Source organism: Limulus polyphemus, unplaced genomic scaffold, assembly GCF_000517525.1.
Source record: "Limulus polyphemus unplaced genomic scaffold, Limulus_polyphemus-2.1.2 Scaffold325, whole genome shotgun sequence".
NCBI lineage: Eukaryota > Metazoa > Arthropoda > Merostomata > Xiphosura > Limulidae > Limulus > Limulus polyphemus.
In genome coordinates, this window is record NW_013665935.1 from 460149 (window position 1) to 469683 (window position 9535).

The 9535-nt window shown below is 32.6% G+C and overlaps 1 protein-coding gene across 1 annotated transcript in view; it reads right to left on the bottom strand.

Annotated features, from left to right (window-relative positions):
• The window catches only part of LOC106457397 (insulin-like), a 39396-nt gene that overhangs the window by 2418 nt on the left and 27443 nt on the right, over positions 1 to 9535 (bottom strand). The window lies entirely within an intron of this gene.

A 9535-nucleotide genomic window follows, 5' to 3' on the forward strand; every position in this document is an offset into this window, starting at 1 on the left:
ACCTGGCCATGCCGGGCCTCATTACATTAGTAATTATAGATTCTGTGGAAGTATTATCTGCCTGGGTGAAAGCTAACTTCAAGAACGTTTTACATGATTGTGAAAATCACGGAATCTTAGCTAAATTTGTTACCTTTAGTCCTAGATCAAAGTCTTTAAGAACATCCCATTTATAGCGTTATCATTTATACAGAAAAACATGACGTGAAAATAATAATTAGTTTTAGGTTGGTTTGAAAAATTTATTAAATAAGAAAATCATCCTTCAATGAAACATATAAAAATCCTGTAAATATATCAGTAACAGTTCAAATGAGGAATGGAATGAAGAAAATAATTGAAATTATAGAATATCCAGTTTGAGGACTTTGTAAAAAATAAATTTTTTAATGAACGTAGGACATGTAGAAAGGTTTAACAAGAAAATAACCTTAAAAATGGATATTTATGTCATGGTGCTGTAGCAACTGAAACTTAAGAAATAATTTGCTGGAACCATTGAGGCACATAAAATAACAAAAATAAAAACAGCCGTATGATAAAAAAAGAGGCGTCATAGTTGTGAGAGACGTTATCGGATAAATATTTGCTTATGGCTAAAGAAGAGGATATAACGTAGCTAACCCATCAGCTTCTTTGTAAAGAACGATAAAAATACTATATTTGTCTGTACATAGGTGTTGCTTAGATTCCGATAAAATAGTAGAAAATATGTCTTTCGGGTTAAAGTTTTTAGTTCCAGTATTATCAATGCTTTTCAAGGCAAATAACATTCTACTATTTTTACCAGTGCGAGTAACCTTACCATTCACTCACTTACGATGTCACGAGTGAAGTTTATCCAGCATCTGATCGTTGACACAAGAGGTCTTTGAACTATATTTTTGTAACATACTATTCATACGCTATTCCTAGTAAACAGACTGTTATTCTCATATATACATTTATATTTTAATTTCTCATTGAAATTAAGTCTTCTTCTTTTTACAAATGCTCGAAAGTGTTTCTAACGTACATAAAATACTGAAAATCTCTTTCTCTCTATATATACGGTATATCAGACATAGATTTACATTTAACTGTTAAAATAACATATTTATATCACATAATACCATTTTCATTTTTGTTAATGTTGGACATCACAACATTTGTTTCATCGATTATTTTATAAGTTGTATAATGTTACTTATAATTCTGCCATCCTAGCTGCTCAAAAATGGTATTTATTGATCTCAAGAAATAAATACGAAAAAAGTAATTACATCAAAATCAATAATTCCTAGAATGAAGAAAGAAGAACATGTTATAAGTTTCAACTTGAAGAGCTACACGAAGATGGACATATTAACCAATTTAACATTATCACCTGCCTGAAGGAAAAAAGATGGACATATTAACCAATTTAACATTATCACATGCCTGAAGGAAGAACGATTAACATATTAGCTAATTTAACATTGTCACCTTCCTGACGGAAGAAGATGAAAATATTTGTTGATTTGACATTATCACCTGCCTGAAGGAAAAAAGATGGACATATTAACCAATTTAACATTATCACATGCCTGAAGGAAGAACGATTAACATATTAGCTAATTTAACATTGTCACCTGCCCGAAAGAAGAAAGATGGACATATTAGCTAATTTAACATGATCACCTGCCTGAAGGAAGAAAGATGGACATATTAGCTAATTTAACATTATCACCTGCCCGAAAGAAGAAAGATGAACATATTAGGCGATTTAACATTATCACCTGCCTGAAGGAAAGAAGATGGAAATATTAGCTCATTTAACATCATCACCTATCTGAAAAAAGAAAGACGGACATATTAGTAAATTTAACATTATCACCTGCCTGAAGGAAAAAAGATGGACATATTAGCTAATTTAACATTAGCACCTGCCTGAAGGAAGAAAGATAGACATATTAGCTAATTAAACATTATCACCTGCCTGAAGGAAGAAAGATGGACATATTAGCTAATTTAACATTAGCACCTGCCTGAAGGAAAAAAGATGGACATATTAGCTGATTAAACATTATCACCTTCCTGAAAAAAGAAAGACGGACGTATTAGTAAATTTAACATTATCACCTGCCCGAAAGAAGAAAGGTGGACATGTTAGCTGATTAAACATTATCACCTGCCTGAAGGAAGAAAGATGGCCATATTAGGCGATTTAACATTATCACCTGCCTGAAGGAAAGAAGATAGCCACATTAGCTCATTTAACACTATCACCTTCCTGAAAAAAGAAAGACGGACGTATTAGTAAATTTAACATTATCACCTGCCTGAAAGAAGAAAGGTGGACATGTTAGCTGATTTAACATTATCACCTGTCTGAAGGAAAAAAGATGGACATATTAGCTAATTTAACATTATCACCTACCTGAAAAAAGAAAGACGGACATATTAGCTAATTAAACATTATCACCTGCCTGAAGGAAAGAAAATAGCCATATTAGCTCATTTAACATTATCACCTTCCTGAAAAAAGAAAGACGGACGTATTAGTAAATTTAACATTATCACCTGCCTGAAAGAAGAAAGGTGGACATGTTAGCTGATTAAACGTTATCACCTGTCTGAAGGAAAAAACTGACCATATTAGCTGATTTCACCTTATCATCTGCCTGAAGGACCAAAAATGGTCATATTAGGTGATTTAACATTATCACCTGCCTGAAGGAAAGAAGATGGACATATTAGCTCATTTAACATTATCACCTTCCTGAAAAAAGAAAGACGGACATATTAGTCAATTTAACATTATCACCTGCCTGAAGGAAGAAAGATGGACATATTAGGCGATTTAACATTATCATCTGCCTGAAGGAAAGAAGATGGACATACTAGTTTAACATGATCACCTGCCTGAAGGAAGAAAGATGGATATATATAGGCGATTTAACATTATTACTTGCCTGAAAGAAGGAAGATGAACATATTAGCTTGTTTAACATTAACACCTTCCTATAGAGGGGGTGGTGGTAGTCAATTTTTAAATCCAACGGTTGCTTCTAGTTATCATCATCAATAATTTTAGTTTATCGTTTAAATTTACTTTCGGTATTTATTTTTCATGATTTAAAGACTGTTACGTTTTAGAGCATATAAAACGAATACAGCTTTAAGGGCATGATTCTTTCATAACGGAAATAGTTTGTTGGTTTGTTTGAAGTTATGCACAATACTACACAATGGGCTATATGTGCTCTGCCCACCACGGGTATCGAAACCCGGTTTCTAGCGTTGTGATTCCGCAGACATACCACTGTGCCACTGGGGGCAACGGAAATAGATGAATCGATGTATCGTTTCCTGATAAATAGTGCTTTCGCGTTTCTTAAATTTTTTTTTTCGAGTACAACTGAGAAGTCAATAAAAACAAATTCATGTTCGATTTTGAAGTGAACACCTTCATTATCTATAGATCCACCAAATGCTGAGTTCAAACAGTACCTTTCTAAATCTCCACATTCGTTTATACACATATACTGTATATGTACATATGATTGGAGCCATTTAGCGGATTATGTGAGGAAAACGTTGTTGTTAACTACGGACTCCGAAGAGAGAAAATCGATAAAAACTATTTCTGATTTATAACTGTTTGTTTCCCATCATATGATAGATCCTGTTCAGTCCTTGATTTGAAAATCATACACATAAAATTACAATAACTTTTGTTTGTTTGTTATTAAGCACAAAGCAACACAATGGACTATCTGTGCTGTGCCCACCACGGGTATTGAAACCCAGTTTTTAGCGTTATAAACCTTCAGACTTACCGCTGAGTTACTTGGAGTTTAAAATACAATGCAGTATTTGTTGACATAAGTCTCTTCTGAATATCTTTTGTAAAGTGATTAGCCGTATAAGATTACTTCTTTTATATCTCAACACCAAAACTACGAGTTTTTTAAGACAAAAGCGCGAGGCCCAGTATCTACTTGGACCTGTAACTCAATATAAACAGATTTCACTGTTCATCAATAACCCTGAAGAAGAACTTATTGAAGGACCGAAACCAAACTTCTTGTAGAAGTGATCTGTAACTAATGTATGAGTGATTAGGTTGTCCTTTTCTCACCATAAGTAAAGTGTAATTATATAAGTGTTTGAAGAATATGCTACTAATTTGTTCTTCTGTGTTCTTCAGTGGACAATAGAAAGTCTTATGGATAGACTTATGGTTAAAAGAATGTGTCACAACTCTTTCTGAGAAAGAAACTGCGTACAACGAAAACTAAAATAACAGCAAATCCTTTTGGCAACATAACTTTAAAGTCTCCTAGTACAGTTGCAGAGAGATTTTGTACCTTTGGTCTTCGTAAACGTGGTCTTGGAAACCTATGTCCTCACTTCTGGGGATACTTTGTCAAGATCTTTGGGTAAGATTAGCCTCCCCAAGCTTCACAGAAGCTTGTTACGTTAGAAATTGTGTTGTTAGGTAGCAGTGTGACCCAGAATATTTTTCTTATAAAGTATACTAAACAGTCAGTATAAAGTGTACTTAACAGTCAGTATAAATTATACTTAACAATCAGTATAAATTATACTTAACAGTCAGTATAAAGTATTCTTAACAGTCAGTATAAAATATACTTAACAGTCAGTATAAAGTGTATTTAACCGCCAGTATAATGATGTTAACAGTTTAAATCAGCGAAGCTAATTTGATGAAACAGTCTCTTACCGACAAATAGCTCAATAATCTGTGGCTAACATTGTAACAACTAATATCAAGCTTGAATAAACATCAAAAATAATTGAGATGACAACAATACCCTCTGGTATATGGTATCTAAATAAGATTATCCAATAATCTCGGCCTTCCTGTCATTCGAACTCAATAAGACTACGGAAGAGTTATCCGCTTATGTTAATCGTAGTCTGAAAAGGAAGTAAATGACAAGGATCACTGCCTCCTGACATCACACTCTGCACTTTTTCGTTCTCAACATTAATATTTCACCTAATAAAGCTCTAGAACCTGCCCTAGTTCTTTCTTTTAATGAATCTTCACAAATCACTGGTTTTACCAGACTACATACTTTCATCCTTATAAAACTATGAATTCAACAAAGCAAATTACATTCCTACTAATGCTACCAAGATGGCTCCTAGCTTTAGTAAAACCTTGACAGAAGAAATCTGAAACAAATCTTACAGGAAATATCGGGAAGGGAATATTGAGAATAATGTTCAATGTATGGACGATTGATACTTATTCTCCCCAACGCTTTTATTAAACTAGAGTATAATCTATAGCAAAAACAAAAAAAATTCTCGTGCCAATGTTGTTTTAAAAGACAGCTTTCTACATAACCGATATTCAAACCCAATAATAAAAACATTAAAAATGGTGAAATCAACATGCAGACTCACTAAAATACAAAAAATAATAAAGATTCTTATATTCACAATAAAAATGAAACTGCGAAAATCATACAGTGAATAATCGCTTTTCAAACTGTCAAGACTATCTATCTTCCCTCTTGTCTGTCAGTTCAGAATTAGGGACAGCTAACGTAGGAAGCAAGCACTTGAGTAGCGAAGATTAGAAATGAACAAACAAGAATAACACAGCTTTAAAAAAGACAGTTTTTAAACAATGATGTTCTTACCTTCAGCGTCCTTTTGTTAATGGCGATTCTACTGGTTATTATGCATGCAAGGATTAAATTTTTATCATATGAGTTGCAACTTTTTTTTTAAGCGTTACGATTAAGTTTTTTTTTATAATGGTTATATCGACGTTTTACAACCCTGTAAAAGTATGATAACATTTAAAGCATAAGTTAGCCTGAGTAAACAAACTCTAAGCTAAAGTATTGTTGTGGTGAGTATAGGCTGGTTTTTATGAAACCAAAATCATTTTCACGTGAAATGTACTGTTTCCTATATTTAGATTTTATATCACTTCTATTAATACTCTGTAGAGAAGTATGAACATTTTTAATCATTAATCTTCATAGGAATTTAACGTACACTTTAAAAGATAGATTAAAATGAAAAGATAGTTTCGTGTTATTTTCCAGTAAAGGAAACGAGTATTTTCTATTTACGAAATCAAAGAACAGAACACATATAATATATTCTTTATCGCTCTATCCATTAATGGTTAAGATTCAAGTTACTTCAGATTCACAACATACACTGAAGATAACAAATAATATGTGTGTGAAGTCTGCTAAATCCTTTCCTATCAAGAATAAGAACAGACAACCCTTCAAAATGCTCTTGGAATATAATAATGGAATATAATTCTTGTTATTAACCAACCGTCTACTTTTTAATTGGTGCAGATTTGAACATTTTTGTTTTGAATCGTCTTACGTTATTATTAAGAAAGCTTAACTTCATGACAATTACGATTGTATTATAGTCATATTTTGAACATTGCTTTGAATGTTATTATGAAGAAAGCTCGACTTTAATGTGGCGTATCTGGTAGTGTAGCTATTTACCTGTGTATGGAAACACATTATGTTAATACAATATAGTGAATTAACAAACAATGATTGGTAAGCATACTATATGTGTCGACACTCCTGTAGCCGTGTGAAAGCTTCCTATATATACAGGATACTACATATCCCTATAATATCAAGTAAAAAGTTAAACAACAGTCAGGGTCTAAAGAGTAAGTAATTGTTTCATCTTTAGATTATTAATATTAAGCAGTATTACTGTATGTGGATTATTAGTAATAATAGTTTCTGGTGCTAGATAAATATAATATTTATTGTTTCGTACAATTATAAAATTGTAGATGTTTTCTACCACTTGACACTTAATAATCAAAAGTGTTCGATATCTACACTAGTATGAAATATCCGCGGGGTTCCAGTGCCTTCTCATAGTTCACAGACGCCCCAATGTACCATTCAAGCTTCCCAAGGAGTTCCGTACCCGAAACAATTCCCATTAGGATACCTGCCCACGTTACCCCCAAGCACGTGTACTAACTTTGGTCCTGCTAGCTTGTGAGTAGCGCCTCAGAGATACCAATGGCGCCAGGAACATAAAATCCGATGCTAGATGCAGGATCGGCGACCCTGAAAACCTACAGTTAGACAGACTCTCATCGTGCCTGAACTTGTAACTTCAGTGGCAGAAACTATGATATTCGTCGAATTTTCACGACTGAAAGGTAATACATTTGAATACTTGTGATACCGAATGGCTATCATACAGATTGACTTAATTGGATGTTTTTCAATAGTATTTGAAGTCAACTTATCTCAGATCAATAAGTAACATGTGGCTTCCAAGAAAAGAACATTTGATATACTTCTACTTGTAAGATCATTAAAATGTCATTTAACTTTATAATTTAGATAACCAGTTTTGACAAGTATATAATGTTTCATTCTAACTGAAGAACTGTTTAGATTGTAGATTAGTCTTTCAAAGTATTTTCTGGCTGGAAAATGTTAGTATAAATACTGATATATAAACCGATTATTTTTCATATTCTGTATATGCAACAATCTTGATTATTAGTACCAAGGCCATTGACTGTAAAGTAGTTTGTATATATCTCAAACTTGATTGATGTTTTCTTTAGTTCACAAACAGCATATGTAATAAAAACATATGATTGCCCAGGCAACAGTTAATTGGAATGGTGCAGTAGTAGCACGCATTTTTCATAGATGCATTCAAAGCACATTTCAACGGTTGCTAAATTAATATTTTATGGCTAAAAAAATATTATTCAATAAAATAATCGTTGCTGAATTATATACAAAAAAGTTTTAAGAATTTCGAATAATGTTTAAACTTATATTCACGTGCTAAAAAACTCTGGTTTTAAATATTGTTGTTTTTTATCATTAAATCTATGAGCATATACCATTTGACACAATCACAAAAAGTCGTATAGGATGCGATGTTGTACCTAATGCTAAGTTAGCTTGTAAAATAACCGTATAGGAATGAAAATGTATTAAAGAAGTTCAAGGCTTTAATTGTAATGCCCTCTTTTTCATTTGTGGCTCAAAGAATGATTGCTTATAGGTTACGTGTTGAAATAATTCTAACAAACTGTATAGACTGAAGCAAAAACGGATACTTTATTCAAGTGGTAGAAATTAAAGAAAGATAATAAATACGACACAAAAAGGACTTGGAAAACAATGAAATAAAGCTGGAGAATGTCTGTTCTACATAAACAACGCGACTCCGAGTTTTATTTTAATGAAACATTGAGCTATATAGAACATAGCGACGAGAGTAAAACAAAACTAAATTTAATATGTGGCACGTGAAAGTTTTTTTTAAGTGCTTTCATTTACGTCAAAGACGAAAATATTTCCTTATAAACAACACAATACAAATCAGAATATTTAAAAGAAATCTGCTCAGATTTTACAACGAAACTCAGAAAATTTCAAATTTTAAGGTTACACCTACAGTCTAGAATAAAAGAAATATATATTGTTCACGATTTTCTTTTATAAACGTAGAAATGGTTGGTTATTACATTTTAAGTCAGCTTCTTACCTCGGAAGAGAATGATTCTAAAAGAGATTGCAAGGGCGCAAGACTGCTGCTGTTTCGAACCGAAGATCCTGAAAGAAGCTTAACACTCGAATATACGGTACTTATACGTAATCGTTCACAGTTATAAAATTTGAAGGAACTTATGGGGGCGCTGCGGTCGCAACCCACGCTCGGTGTTTTTCTATGATACGCGTCAAACACCCGGAAACGAACCTGAAGTGCGTGCAGGACAAGCAGGATAAAAATAGTTTTAAAAATGGAGCCAAAAACATAAAACTCGCATCTAAGAAAGCGATTTAACTTAACAGCTTAAAAATGATACGCCCCCCTTTCACAAGCACAAATACGAAATTACAAAGGAATATTGTGTATGTATTTTCTTATAGCAAAGTCTCATCGGGTTATTTGCTGTCTCCACCGAGAGGAATCGAACCACTGATTCTAGATTTGTAAATCCAAAGACTTACGGCTATCCCACCGGTAGCTACAAAGGAAGACACTAGCAAGTTTATGTGTGTTAATCAAATGAAAAATTAAATTATTCAACTTCATAACTGTGTTATCATTAAAACTGTTGTTCTGTAAGTAGTTTTAAAATAAAGTTGATTCCTTTTAGTTTAGTTCACAACGAAATTCAAATATGTTATTATCTGATAAATATAGTTATATAAGTAAATTAATAGTTCCCCTGCAGACTACAAATAAAGGATATTGTAGCTCCAGCTTGTAATTCTAAGAAATTCGTGTATCATTCATTATTAGTTATGTAGCTATTTCAGGACATAGCTATATAAGAAATACTGTAGTACATTAATGTCTTTCAGTACAGTTGATGTGAATGCTTATACATCCAATAAACCTTCAACTGTGCTGTGAGGAAGAAAACCTGTTTATCTGGTTACTTTAACATTAATAATGCAATATTTCGTTATTACTTCGAATTTAGTTTTTCGTTTATAGATAAAATTTAAAGAAACTGTGTAAGTTAGTTTACCCTACACTACTGAAATGT